Consider the following 15,742-nt stretch of genomic DNA (forward strand, 5'->3'; position numbering starts at 1 on the left):
AACATTGTAGGCCGAAGGGCCTGTAATGTGCTATAGTGTTCTATGAGTTTCTGGAGCAGCCCCTGTAGAGCTATTCCGGATTGGGAGTTGCTCAACGAACCGGAATTGATCAGAGGGCTCAGTAGTTAGAGGGGCTGGTGTCGCTCTGCTGGTTAAGAATGGCATTATATCAGTAGAAAAATGTGACATCGGATCGGAAGATGTTGAGTCCTTGTGGGTTGAGTTAGGAAACTACACGGGTCAAAGGACGTTGATGGCAGTTACACACAGGCCTCCCAACAGTAGCTGGGATGTGGGCCGAAGATTACAATGGGAACGGACCCTGGTCAGACCCCACTTGGTGTACTGTGCTCAGTTCTGGTCGCCTCACTACAGGAAGGATGTGGGAGCCATAGGAAGGGTGCAGAGGAGATTTACAAGGATGTTGTCTGGATTAGGGAGCATGCCTTGTGAGAATAGGTTGAGTGAACTCGGCCTTTTCTCCTCGCAGCGACGGAGGATGAGAGGTGACCTCATAGAGGTGTGAGAGGCATCGATCGTGTGAATATTCAGAAGCTTTTCCCCAGGGCTTAAATGGCTGCCACAAGAGGACACAGGTTTAAGGTGCTGGAGAGAAGGTACAGAGGAGATATCAGGGGTAAGTTTTTTACTCAGAGAGTGGTGAGTGTGTGGAATGGGCTGCCGGCAACGGTGGTGGTGACGGATACGATAGGGCCTTTTAAGAGACTTTTGGATAGATACATGGAGCTTAGAAAAATAGAGGGCTATAGGTAAGCCTAGTAATTTCTAGGGTAGGGACGTGTTCAGCAGAACCTTGTGGGCCGAAGGGCCTGTATTGTGCTGCAGGTTTTCTATGTTTCTATGAAATAGAAAAGCTGTTTAAAAGGACAATGTTATGATAGTCATAGGAGATTTTAACATGCAGGTCGATTGGGAAAATCAGTTTGGTAACGGATCTCAAGGGAGAGAGTTTGTTGAATGCCTAAGAGATAGCGTTTTACAGTAATTTGTCATTGAGCCTAGACACTAGATTGGGTGTCGTGTAATGAACCGGGGGTGATTGGTCAGCTTGAGGTAAAAGAACCCTTTGGACCAGTGACCCCTGAGGAGCCTTGTCCACGTGACCTTTGATGCTGTGTCCAATCAAAAGCCCATCAGCCTCTGTCTTAGATACACCCAACGGCCCGGACTCCACTGGGCCAGCGGTAAATACATTCCACACGATCACCACCCTCCGGCCAAAGAAATTTCTCCGCATCTCTGTTGTAAATGGACTCCCCTCTATTCTGAGTCTGTGCCCTGCTGTCCGAGACTCCCCCACCATGGGGAGCATCCTCTTCACATCGACTCTGTCTCGGCCTCACAGCAACATTACTCCTCTGTTAACCCCTTCATTCCCAGAATCATCCTTGCGGCCCTCCAGTGAAATCCTTCTGAAGTCTTTCCGTAGACGAGGGGCCCAAACCTGTTCACGGTGCTCGAGGCGGGGCCTCGCCGGTGCCTTATAAAGCCTCAGCATCACATCCCTGCTCCAAGAGTCTGGACCTCTTCAGATGAATACTGACATGGCGTTTGTCATCCTCACCACTGCCTGCAAGCTGAACTTTCTGCGCATGCGTCCCTTTGCGTGTCAGATTCTCCGATTTTCGCCCCAGTTAGAAAACAGTCTGCACAGTTACTTCAACTACCAAAGTGCGTGACCCCGCGCATTTTCCAACATTGTGTTTCATTTGCCACTCTCTCGCCCGTTCTCCTCATCTAAGTCCTTCTGCATCCTACCTGTTTCCTCAACGCTACCTGCCCCTCCACCGACCTTCGTATCGCCTGCAAACTTGGCAACAAAGCCGTCCATTCCATCGTCTAAATCACTGATATACAGCACAAAAAGAAGAGGCCCCAACATCGACCCCTGCAGAACACCACTGGTTACCGGCGGCCAACCAGAAAAGGATCCTTTCATTCCCACTCGCTGCCTCCTACCAATCAGCCGATTCCCTAACCATGTTAGTAACTTCCCTGTAATACCACGGGCTCTTAACTCGGTGAGCGGCCTCATTGTGTGGCACCTTGTCAAAGGCCTTCTGAAAGTCCAAATATACAACATCCACTGCATCCCCTTTATCTGTCCTACCTGTAATCTCCACAAGGCATTCCGACAGACTCGTCAGACAAGATTTTCCCTGAAGGAAACCCTGCTGACTTTGTCCTATCTTGTCCTGTTGGCATCTTTCCTATAATTCAGTGACCAGAGTACCTTAAAACTCTGCCTCCTCATGCTAGCCACTTCAGCCCTGGTGAAAAAGCCTCTGACTATCCGCACGATCAATGCCTCTCATCGTCTTATACACCTCTGTCAAGTCACCTCTCACCCTCTGTCGCTGCAAGGAGAAAAGGCCGAGTTCACTCAACCTATTCTCATAAGGCATGCTCCCCTTTCTATGGCTTCCACATCCTGCCTGTAGTGAGGCGACCAGAACTGAGCACAGTACTTCGAGTGGGGTCTGATCATGGTCCTTTATAGCTGCAAAATTACCTCTCGGCTCTTAAACACAATCCCATGATTGATGAAGGCCAATACACTGTACGCCTTCTTAACCACAGAGTCAACTTGCGCAGCAGCTTTGAGTGTCCTATGGACTCGGACCCTCTGATCCTGGACACTTACTTTCTCAATAAGCCTTTCATGGGGTACCTTATCAAATGCCTTGCTGAAATCCATATACACTACATCTACTGCTCTTCCTTCATTAATGTGTTTAGTCACGTCCTCAAAAAATTTAATCAGGCTCGTAAAGCGCGACCTGCCTTTCACAAAGCCATGCTGACTGTTCCTAGTCATATTATGCCTCTCCAAATGTTCATAAATCCTGCCTCTCAGGATCTTCTCCATCAACCTACCGACCAGTGAAGTAAGACTGACTGGTCTATAATTTCCTGGGCCATCTCTACTCCCTAATGACTTACTGTGTAGATGTACAAATCAAATACAAATTCAATTCTTCTACTCAAAAACAAAGTTATACAAAGTTGTAAATAAGACAAGTTACTATGAGCCAACCAACCCACTATTTATTCAACTAAACACCTCAAAATTCAGAGATTTTGAAGATTTAAAAAAATAAACTCCCCCAAGAGCTGTTCCCCCAACTTCGACAGAGCACAATACATCATCTGCCGCTTGATGTGAAAAAGGACTAAGGAGCTGGTGGTGGACCTGAGGAGGGCTAAGGCACCGGTGACCCCTGTTTCCATCCAAGGGGTCAGTGTGGACATGGTGGAGGATTACAAATACCTGGGGATACGAATGGACAATAAACTGGACTGGTCAAAGAACACTGAGGCTGTCTACAAGAAGGGTCAGAGCTGTCTCTATTTCCTGAGGAGACTGAGGTCCTTTAACATCTGCCGGACGATGCTGAGGATGTTCTACGAGTCTGTGGTGGCCAGTGCTATCATGTTTGCTGTTGTCTGCTGGGGCAGCAGGCTGAGGGTAGCAGACACCAACAGAATCAACAAACTCATTCGTAAGGCCAGTGATGTTGTGGGGTGGAACTGGACTCTCTGACGGTGGCGTCTGAAAAGAGGATGCTGTCCAAGTTGCATGCCATCTTGGACAATGACTCCCATCCACTCCATAATGTACTGGTTAGGCACAGGAGTACGTTCAGTCAGAGACTCATTCCACCGAGATGTAACACTGAGCGTCATAGGAAGTCATTCCTGCCTGTGGCCATCAAACTTTACAACTCCTCCCTCGGAGTGTCAGACACCCTGAGTCAATAGGCTGGCCCTGGACTTATTTCCACTGGGCACGATTAACATTATTTAATTATTTATGGTTTTATATTGCTATATTTCTACACTATTCTTGGTTGGTGCGGTTGTAACGAAACCCAATTCCCCTCGGGATCAATAAAGTCTGTCTCTGTCTGTCTGAAACCATCCTGACCAACAGCGCCACCGTGTGGTCTGCCGGCTGCACAGCCGCTGAGCGACAGGACCAGCATCGGGTGGTGAGGGCGGCCAGCGAATCGACGGGATGGAGCTCCCGGGACTGGATGCCATCTATTCCAGCAGACTCAGTGACCCGCTGCCGTCCAGCCAAAGGTTCGGGACACTAAAAGCCGGAGCAAGTAGACTGAGGAACGGCTTCGAGCCCAGAGCTGTGGCCTCCGTCACACCACTCCCACAGAACAGTGACGGAAACTGTGAGCACACACATGAACTCAAATATCACTGTGATATTCTGGGGCTGCTGCAACTAATTTTCTGCTACTTATCTATGTAATACTGTTTTTTCTATCACTGTCTTGTTTTTATCTACTGTTTTATTTAATTGCCCGAGGAAGCTAAACAGAGTTTCACTGTACCAATGTATAATGGCAATAAAGATCATTCGACTCAATACAAATTATGTATAAAGTAAGAATGGATGGTCACCACAAAGAATCCAAAGGTTGTTTAATATGAGAGAGAGTCAACATGATCTGAGAGGAACGTGTATGTTTCAGAAACAAAGGCAAAGAACAAATGTAAAAAAATCATTGTATTTCAGTCAGAGGGGTGAATCTATGGAACAGTTGTGAGAACATTTAAAAAAATTAATTTTAAAAATGGGATAGGTATATGGACAGGAAAGGAATGGAGGGTTATGGGCCGAGTGCGGGTCGGTGGGACTAGGTGAGAGTAAGCGTTCGGCACGGACTAGAAGGGCCGAGATGGCCTGTTTCCGTGCTGTAATTGTTATATGGTTATAGGGTTGAGAGAGAGGAGCTGGACAAAGTAGATTGGAAGGAGCTGCTGGCAGGGATGTCAGCAGAGCTGCAATGGCGTGTGTTTCTGAGAAAAATGAGGAAGGTGCAGGAGACGGGTATTCCAAAAATGAAGAAATACTCAGATGGCAAAATAGGGCAACCGTGGCTGACGAGGGAAGTCAAAGCCATTGTGAAAGCAAAAGGAAGGACATTCAACAAAGCAAAAATTAGTGGGAAGTCTTTAAAAACCTGCACAGAGCAATTAAAAAAATCATTAGAAGGGAGAAAGATGAAATATGGAAGCAAGCTCGCGGACAGCATCAAAGTGGATAGTAAAAGTTTTTTTCAAGTACGTTAAAAATAAAAGAGAAATGAGGGTGGTTAGAGGACCACGAAAATGAGGCAGGGGAATGGCTGTAAGAATTTAAAAACATGCACGCACTGCACTTAAAATGAATGGTAGTAACGTTATTAAATGATACCTAGAATTGGATTTTGTGTTAAAAGATTATGAATTTTTTCTGTTTTTGATGTGATGATTGACGCCAAATCTGTTCCTGTTCAAGTAATAAGCTGCCGCTTCAGCCGACACCCTATCGGTCTGTTTTAAAGAATATCTGTGATTTTTGTTGTAATTTTGTCCTGTGAAATCATCGTTATAAATGATGCTTTTTGTTATGTTCTGTACTGACCGAAATAAATTAATTTCATTCAATCATTCATTCATTCATTCATTCATTCATTCATTTAATTAATTAATTCATTCATTCATTAATTCATTAATTAATTAATTCATTCATTCATCCCTTTCTTGAATAATGGAACAACATCTACCACACCCCCAATCCTCCGGAGCCTCTCCCGTCCCCACTGATAATGCAAAAATCATCGCCAGAGGCTCAGCAATCTCCTCCCTCGCCTCCCACAGTAGCCTGGGGTACATCCCATCCAGTCCTGGTGACTTATCCAACTTGATGCCTTCCAAAAGCTCCAGCACATCCTCTTTCTTAATATCTACATGCTCTAGCTTTTCAGTCCCACTGCAAGTCGTCCCTACAATCGCTGAGATCCTTTCCCGTAGTGAATACTGAAGCAAAGTATTCATTGACTATCTCCGGGATCTCCTCCGGTCCCAAACGCAATTTCCCACTGTCACACTTGATTGGTCCTATACTCTCACGTCTTATCCTCCTACTCTTCACATACTTGAAGAATGCCTTGGGGTTTTCCTTAATCCTGCCCGCCAAGGCCTTCTCATGGCCCCTGCTGGCTCTCCTAATTTCTTCCTCTTTCAATTTGACGGCAGTTGGCACCCGGCTTAATGGTGCAATACCGCCACCTGCTGTTCCGGAGTGACGATCTGACGATAGACTTACATTCTAAATCCATTCACCCATTCTCTCTCTCTCTCTCACACACACACACACGCACACACAAACACACCACACACACACACACACACACACACACACACACACACACACACACACACACACACACACACACACACACACCACCACCACCACCACCACCAATCTACACTTTACCCTTTCTCCTAATTTCATTCTTAAGCTCCTTCCTGCGAGCCCTGTTATATTCTGGATCTCTATCATTACCTAGATTATTTTCGAACCTTTTCAAAGCTTTCCATTTTTCTTGACAAGATTCACAACAGCGTTTCTACACCACCGTTCCTGTATCCTACAATCCTTTCCCTGTCTCATTGCAACATATCTATGCAGAACCCCTGAGGCTCCTGTACCTCCTTCCTGATGGTTGAGGGGTAATAACTGTCCCTAAACCTGGTGGTGTGGGGGAGAGAGAGAGAGAGAGAGAGAGAGAGAGAGAGGGAGGGAGAGAGAGGAGAGAGAGAGAGAGAGAGAGAGAGAGAGAGAGAGAGAGAGAGAGAGAGAGAGAGAGAGAGAGAGAGAGAGAGAGAGAGAGAGAGACAGAGAGACAGAGTCTGTGTCCTCCGGTCCTAGACTCCCGCACCATAGGAAACATCCTCTCCACATCCATTCTATCTATGTCCTCTGGTCCTAGACTCCTCCACTATAGGAAACATCCTCTCCCCATCCACTCTATCTGTGTCCTCTGGTCCTAGACTCCCCCACTATAGGAAACATCATCTCCTCATCCACTCTATCTGTGTCCTCTGGTCCTAGACACCCCCACTATAGAAAACATCCTCTCCACATCCACTCTATCTTTGTCCTCTGGTCCTAGACTCCCGCACCATAGGAAACATCCTCTCCACATCCATTCTATCTGTGTCCTCTGGTCCTAGACTCCTCCACTATAGGAAACATCCTCTCCCCATCCACTCTATCTGTGTCCTCTGGTCCTAGACTCCCCCACTATAGGAAACATCATCTCCTCATCCACTCTATCTGTGTCCTCTGGTCCTAGACACCCCCACTATAGAAAACATCCTCTCCACATCCACTCTATCTTTGTCCTCTGGTCCTAGACTCCCCCACTATAGGAAACATCCTCTCCACATCCACTCCATCTGTGTCCTCTGGTCCCTGACCCTCCACTATCGGAAACATCCTCTCCACATCCACTCCATCTGTGTCCTCTGGTCCCTGACCCTCCACTATAGGAAACATCCTCTCCACATCCACTTTATCTGTGTCCTCTTGTCTTAGACTCCCCCACTATAGGAAACATCCTCTCCACATCCACTCCATCTATGTCCTCTGGTCCCTGACCCTCCACTATAGGAAACATCCTCTCCACATCCACTTTATCTGTGTCCTCTGGTCCTAGACTCCCCCACTATGGGGAACAGTCTCGCCACATCCACTCTATCTGTGTCCTCTGGTCCTAGACTACTCCACTATAGGAAACTCTCTATATGTCCACTCTATATGTGTCCCATAGCCCTCTATTTTATTCAGCTCCATGTATCCATCCAGGAGTCTCTTAAAAGACCCTATAGTTTCCGACTCCACCACCGTTACCAGCAGCCTATTCCACGCACTCACCAATCTCTGTGTAAAAAACTTACCCCTGACATTTTCTCTGTACCTACTTCCAAGCACATTAAAACTGTGTCCTCTTGTGGCAACCATTTCAGCTCCTGGTGGAAAAGCCTCTGACTATCCACATGATCAGTTCCTCTCATCATCTTGTACACCTCTATCAGGTCACCTCTCATCCTCCGTCACTCCATGGAGAAAAGGCCGAGTTCACTCAACCTATTCTCAAAAGGTATCCACCCCAATCCAGGCAACATCCTTCTAAATCTCCTCTGCACCCTTTCTATGGTTTCCCACATCCTTCCTGTAGTGAGGCGACCAGAACTGAGCACAGTACTCCAAGTGGGGTCTGACCAGGGTCCTCTATAGCTGCAACATTACCTCTCGGCTCTTGAACTCAATCCCACGAAAGAAAGAAAGGAAACATCAGTCAATGAAAGTAAGCATGCAGGTACAGCAGGCAGTGAAGAAAGCTAATGGCATGTTGGCCTTTATAACAAGAGGAATTGAGTACAGGAGTAAAGAGGTCCTTCTGCAGCTGTACATGGCCCTGGTGAGACCCCAACTGGAGTATTGTGTTCAGTTTCGGTCTCCCAATTTGAGGAAGGACATTCTTGCTATTGAGGGAGTGCAGCGTAGATTCACAAGGTTAATTCCCGGAATTGCGGGACTGTCATATGTTGAAAGATTGGAGCGACTGGGCTTATATACACTGGAATTCAGAAGGATGAGAAGGGATCTGATTGAAACATATAAGATTATTAAGGGATTGGACACGCTGGAGGCAGGAAGCATGCTCCCGCTGATGGGTGAGTCCAGAACTAGAGGCCACAGTTTAAGAATAAGGGGTAAGGCAATTAGAACAGAGATGCGGAAAATCTTTTTCACCCAGGGAGTGGTGGATATGTGGAAAGCTCTGCCCCAGAAGGCAGTGGAGGCCAAGTCTCTGGATGCATTCAAAAGAGAGTTAGATAGAGCTCTTATAGATAGCAGGGTCGAGGGATATGGGGAGAAGGCAGGAACGGGGTACTGATTGTGTATGATCAGCCATGATCACAGTGAATGGCGGTGCTGGCTAGAAGGGCCGAATGACCTACTCCTGCACCTACTGTCTATTGTCTATTGAAACAAACCGGTGAATCACACTCCAGGCACATCCTCTTGTTGAGGAAGTGTCTCCGAGCCAAAGCCTCAACTCCCCACTCACACACTGGCCCACTCACACGGTGACCGCTCCCACAATCGCTGCCGGCTTCCAAGCTTCCGATTGGCCCTTGCCGATGACCCCCCGCGGTCTGCCTCGCACGGGGAGTCCAGCCAGGCCCCGCTTGCTTCAGCGCTTTCCACTCGCTGCCCCGGAAACCAGCGCCTCGCGTCAATCTGTGATGACAGATGCTCGGCATATTTGCGGAGTTCGAGTGGGAGGGCGAGGTGCTGAAGAGTACGGGGGTGACCTTGAAGGTCAGCGTCTGTTTGGCGGTGATCCAATCACAAAACGGGAGGAAGCCTACAGACGCTCGGAAACCAGCCAGCACACAACAGAATGATGGAGGAACTCCTGAAAGTTGCCTTACAGGTAGATAGAGTAGTTAAGAAAGCTTATGGCGTGTTAGCTTTCAAAAGTCGAGGGATAGATTTTAAGAGTCGCGATGTAATGATGCAGCTCTATAAAACTCCAGTTAGGACACACTCGGAGTACTGTGTCCAGTTCTGGTCACCTCACTATAGGAAGTATGTGGAAGCATTGTGAAGGGTACAGAGGAGATTTACCAGGATGCTGCCTGGTTTAGAGAGTATGGATTATGATCAGAGATTAAGGGAGCTAGGGCTTTACTCTTTGGAGAGAAGGAGGATGAGAGGAGACATGACTGAGGTGTACAAGATATTAAGAGGAATAGACAGAGTGGACAGCCAGTGCCTCTTCACCAGGGCACCACAGAGTACAAGAAGACATTGCTTTAAGGTAAGGGGAGGGAAGTTCAAGGGGGATATTAGAGGAAGTTTTTCACTCAGAGAGTGTTTGGTGCGTGGAATGCACTGCCTGAGTCAGTGGTGGAGGCAGATACACTAGTGAAGTTTGAGAGACTACTAGACAGGGATATGGAGGAATTTAAGGTGGGAGGGGGTGTAAATGTGAGGCCGGGTCTGAGTATCAGCACAACATTGTGGGCCGAAGGGCCTGTAATGTGCTCTACTATTCTATGTTCAGTGTAACTCAGCACGTCAGACAGCATGTATGGGGTGAAAAAAGGTTCAGTCGACGTCTGGGACCATGACAGTGTTAATGTGTTACTATGTGGGCATTGGTAAAAATATCCTCCTTGTGTTCGTGTACCTGGTGATGAAATTTCAGTTCTGCATCAACCCGCCGCTTCGGAATGCCCCAAGCATTCATCATGCTGTGTCAGGTGCGCCTGCCTTCCTTGGGATCTAAGCTTCTCAATAACTTACTCACTCAGGGGTATTTTTTCTGGCAGATGTCATATTCCGCAGTTCCAGCTTCTTTTTAACCATCTCATTGATTGCTGCCTCTTTGTTTTTTTTTTGTAATACAATAATTTATTTTTTATTCTTATTTTACAAAGCAGCGCACTATATCATAGAGCAGATACAGTACAACATATTTACACAGCCATCCCATGACAGGTAAACACATAAAACTAAGAAATAGAAAAAAAAAACTTCTAATTTAAGTTTAAATTAACATAAAACCGAAATTGACCCCAGGCGTCTTGCACTTTTCCCTCACTGTTAATTCTTCCCAACATGTGTTCGTATGAAGAAATCTTAACCATTTCCTCAGTCCATTCTCTCACAGTGGGACATCTGTTTTTTTAAAACCTGTTTTACAATAAAATTATTGAGCTGTGACGAGACTCACCTATAAAATCGTAAATTTTTCATTGTCCGCATTAGGTATCATTGTCCTATAACCCAGGAGACAAACGGCTCTTTGTCATCTTATGACACTGGCTTTATATTGTCGAGTCTGAGAAACCCGCAGCACAGAAATATGACCTTCGGATCTTGTAGTCCAAGTCCATCTGTTCCGCAGCCTCGGCCAATCGATCTGCGCCAGAACCACAGCCCTCCGTGACGTGTTCATGACGCCATGCATCTCTTTCACAACTTCTGAAATCGAACCCACGTCCACTGTTTCTTTTTCAGCTCAGCATTCCACTACGAGGGGAGATAGAGTCGCCAGAAATTGTACGAGCCGGAATTCAGACCTGTGAGCGGAGATCTTATCGACGCTTATAAAATTGTGAAAGGGATAGAGAGGATAGAGGCCGGAAATCTGTTTCCACTGTTGGGTGAAACTAGAACCACGGGTCTCTCATCCGCATGATTCGAGGGGTGTAGATTTAGGACGGATGTGAGAATGAAGGGCTTTTCCCAGAGAGTGATGAATCTGTGGAATTCTCTGCCGAATGAGGCAGTGGGGGCTCACTCAGTGAACATATTGAAGACAAATTTGAAGGGAGATTTGCATCGAAGGGGAACTAAGGGTTGTGGGGGAAAGGCAGGGAGGCGGAGTTGTGTCCATGGCCACATCAGCAATGAGTTCATTGAATTTCGGAGCAGGCTGAACGGGCCTGGTAGTTCTCTCCTGCTCCTGTTTCTTATGTTTTATTGTTCCGCACCCCCAGAGAGAAGTTCCACATCACATCACCAAAGGACAAACAGGGCAACGTGTGCCTGGAGGCGGAGGAGGTTGGGGAGGTCCTAAATGAATACTTTGCTTCAGTATTCACAAGTGAAAAGGATCTTGATCAAGATGAGGTCGAAGTAGAGCGGGCCTGTGTGCTGGACAATGTGGAGATTAGGGAAGAAGAAGTGCTGGATCTTCTTAAAAACATTAAGATTGATAAATCCCCAGGGCCGGATATGATACACCCCAGGGTGTTGTGGGAATTGATAGAAGAGATCGCAGGAGCATTAGCTATGATCTTTGAATCTTCTTTGGCTGCAGGGGAAGTGTCGGAGGGCTGGAGAATGGCAAATGTAGTTCCCTTGTTTAAAAAAGGTAATAGGGAGAAACCTGGGAACTATAGACCGGTGAGTCTTACATCGGTGGTATGCAAACAACTGGAAAGGATTCTTAAGGATAGGATCTGCGAGTATTTGGAGAAGTACAGTCTACTCATGGATAGTCAACATGGCTTTGTGACGGGAAGATTGTGCCTCACGATCCTGATTGAGTTTCTTGAAGAGGTAACAAAAGAAACTGATGAGGGTAGGGCAGTGGATGTGGTCTACATGGACTTTAGCAAGGTGTTTGTCAAGGTCCCTCACGAGAGACTCATCCAGAAAGTCATGAGGCATGGGATAAGTGTAACCTTGGCTGTTTGGATAACAATTGGCTTAAAGGAAGAAAGCAGAGGGTAGATGTGGAAGGAAAGTAGTCTTCCTGGAGTTCGGTAACTACTGGAGTGCCGCAGGGATCTGTCCTGGGACCCCAGCTATTTGTGGTTTTTATAAATGACCTGGATGTAGGGGCGGAAGGATGGATGAGTAAGTTTGCAGATGACACGAAGATTGGAGGAGTTGGATTGAGCTGCAGATTGTAGAAGGTTACAAGAGGATATAGACAGGCTGCAGAGTTGGGCAGAAAAATGGCAGATGGAGTTCAATCCGGACGTGTGAGGTGATGCAGTTTGGAAGGACAAACCAAAAGGATTAATGGTCAATTTCTTAAGAGTGTGGATAAACAAAGGGAGCTTGGGGTTCAAATGCATACATCCCTCAAGGTCGCTGCACAGGTTGATAGGGTAGTTAAGAAGGCCTATGGGATGTTAAGCTTCATTAACAGGGTGATTGAGTTCAAGAGTAGAGAGGTCATGTTGCAACTCTTGTGAGACCGCACTTAGAGTATTGTGTTCAGTTCTGGTCACCTCATTATAGGAAGGATGTGGAAGCTATGGAGAGCGTGCAGAGGAGAGTTACCAGGATGTTGCCTGGTTTTGGAGAACAATTCATATGAAGTGAGGTTAGCAGAGCTGGAAGAACTCAGCAGGTCAGGCAGCATCCGTGAGTGAAGAGTAGCCAACGTTTCGGGCCGAGACCCTTCATCAGGAATCAGGAAGACTGACAAATGTCTTACAAAGCCTCAGTGTCACATTCCTCCCTCCCTCATCTCTATATCCCCACCCCTCAACCCCTTTCACCCCCCTCCCCAATCTCTAGCCCTCCCAGGCAGCAGGCAGTGAAGAAAGCTAATTCATTCACATTCTTGCTATTGAGAGAGTGCAGCGTAGGTTCACGAGGTTAATTCCCGGAATGGCGGGACTGTCATATGTTGAAAGATTGGAGCGACTGGGCTTGTATGCACTGGAATTTAGAAGGACGAGAGGGGATCTGATTGAAACATATAAGATTATTAAGGGATTGGACACACTAGAGGCAGGAAACATGCTCCCGCTGATGGGTGAGTCCAGAACTAGAGGCCACAGTTTAAGAATAAGGGGTAGGCCATTTAGAACAGAGATGCGGAAAATCTTTTTCACCCAAAGAGTCGTGGATATGTGGAATGCTCTGCCCCAGAAGGCAGTGGAGGCCATGTCTCTGGATGCATTCAAGAGAGAGTTAGATAGAGCTCTTATAGATAGCGGGGTCAAGGGATATGGGGAGAGGGCAGGAACGGGGTACTGATTGTGTATGATCAGCCATGATCACAGTGAATGGCGGTGCTGGCTGGAAGGGCCGAATGGCCTACTCCTGCACCCACTGTCTATTGTCTATTGAAACAAACCGGTGAATCACACTCTCGGCACATCCTCTTGTTGTGGAAGTGTCTCCAAGCCAAAGCCTCAACTCCCCACTCACAGACTGGCCCACTCACACGGTGACCGCTCCCACAATCGCCGCCGGCTTGCAAGCTTCCGATTGGCCCTTGCCGATGACCCCCCGCGGTCTGCCTCGCACGGGGAGTCCAGCCGGGCCCCGCTTGCTTCAGCGCTTTCCACTCGCTGCCCCGCAAACCAGCGCCTCGCGTCAATCTGTGATGACAGATGCTCGGCATATTTGCGGAGTTCGAGTGGGAGGGCGAGGTGCTGAAGAGTACGGGGGTGACCCTGAGGGTCAGCGTGTGTTTGCCGGTGATCCAATCACAAAACGGGAGGAAGCCTACAGACGCTCGGAAACCAGCCAACACACACAGAATGATGGAGGAACTCCTGAAAGTTGCCTCACAGGTAGATAGGGTAGTTAAGAAAGCTTATGGGGTGTTAGCTTTCAAAAGTCGAGGGATAGATTTTAAGAGTCGCGATGTAATGATGCAGCTCTATAAAACTCCAGTTAGGCCACACTCGGAGTACTGTGTCCAGTTCTGGTCGCCTCAGTATAGGAAGGATGTGGAAGCATTGGAAAGGGTACAGAGGAGATTTACCAGGATGCTGCCTGGTTTAGAGAGTATGGATTATGATCAGAGATTAAGGGAGCTAGGGCTTTACTCTTTGGAGAGAAGGAGGATGAGAGGAGACATGATAGAGGTGTACAAGATATTAAGAGGAATAGACAGAGTGGACAGCCAGTGCCTCTTCCCCAGGGCACCACAGCTCAGTACAAGAGGACGTGGCTTTAAGGTAAGGGGAGGGAAGTTCAAGGGAGATATTAGAGGAAGTTTTTCACTCAGAGAGTGGTTGGTGCGTGGAATGCACTGCCTGAGTCAGTGGTGGAGGCAGATACACTAGTGAAGTTTGAGAGACTACTAGACAGGTATATGGAGGAATTTAAGGTGGGAGGGGCTGTAAATGGGAGGCAGGGTCTGAAGATCAGCACAACATTGTGGGCCGAAGGGCCTGTAATGTGCTCTACTATTCTATGTTCAATGTAACTCAGCACGTCAGACAGCATGTATGGGGGGAAAAAAAAGGTTCAGTCGACGTTTGGGACGATGACAGGGTTAATGTGTGACTATGTGGGCATTGGTAAAAATATCCTCCTTGTGTTCGTGTAACTGGTGATGAAATTTGAGTTCTGCATCAACCCGCCGCTTCGGAATGCCCCAAGCATTCATCATGCTGTGTCAGGTGCGCCTGCCTTCCTTGGGATCTAAGCTTCTCAATAACTTACTCGCTCAGGGGTATTCTTTCTGGCAGATGTCATATTCCGCAGTTCCAGCTTCTTTTTAACCATCTCATTGATTGCTGCCTCTTTGGTTTTTTTTGTAATTCAATAATTTATTATTTATTCTTATTTTACAAAGCAGCGCACTATATCATAGAGCAGATACAGTACAACATATTTACACAGCCATCCCATGACAGGTAAACATATAAAACTAAGAAATAGAAAACAAAACTTCTAATTTAAGTTTAAATTAACATAAAACCGAAATTGACCCCAGGCGTCTTGCACTTTTCCCTCACTGTTAATTCTTCCCAACATGTGTTCGTATGAAGAAATCTTAACCATTTCCTCAGTCCATTCCCTCACAGTGGGACATCTGTTTTTTTTTTAACCAGTTTTACAATAAAATTAATGAGCTGTGACGAGACTCACCTATAAAATCGTAAATTTGTCATTGTCCGCATTAGGTATCATTGTCCTATCACCCAGGAGACAGACGGCTCTTTGTCATCTTATGACACTGGCTTTATATTGTCGAGTCTGAGAACCCTGCAGCACAGAAATATGACCTTTGGATCTTGTAGTCCGAGTCCATCTGTTCCGCAGCCTCGGCCAATCGATCTGCGCCAGAACCACAGCCCTCCGTGACGTGTCCATGACGCCATGCATCTCTTTCACAACTTCTGAAATCGAACCCACGTCCGCTGTTTCTTTTTCAGCTCAGCATTCCACTACGAGGGGAGATAGAGTCGGCAGAAATTGTACGAGCCGGAATTCAGACCTGTGAGCGGAGATCTTATCGACGCTTATAAAATTGTGAAAGGGATAGAGAGGATAGAGGCAGGAAATCTGTTTCCACTGTTGGGTGAAACTAGAACCACGGGTCTCTCATCCGCATGATTCGAGGTGTGTAGATTTAGGACGGATGTGAGG

The sequence above is a fragment of the Hemitrygon akajei genome, unplaced genomic scaffold, assembly GCF_048418815.1.
Source record: "Hemitrygon akajei unplaced genomic scaffold, sHemAka1.3 Scf000076, whole genome shotgun sequence".
Taxonomy (NCBI): domain Eukaryota; kingdom Metazoa; phylum Chordata; class Chondrichthyes; order Myliobatiformes; family Dasyatidae; genus Hemitrygon; species Hemitrygon akajei.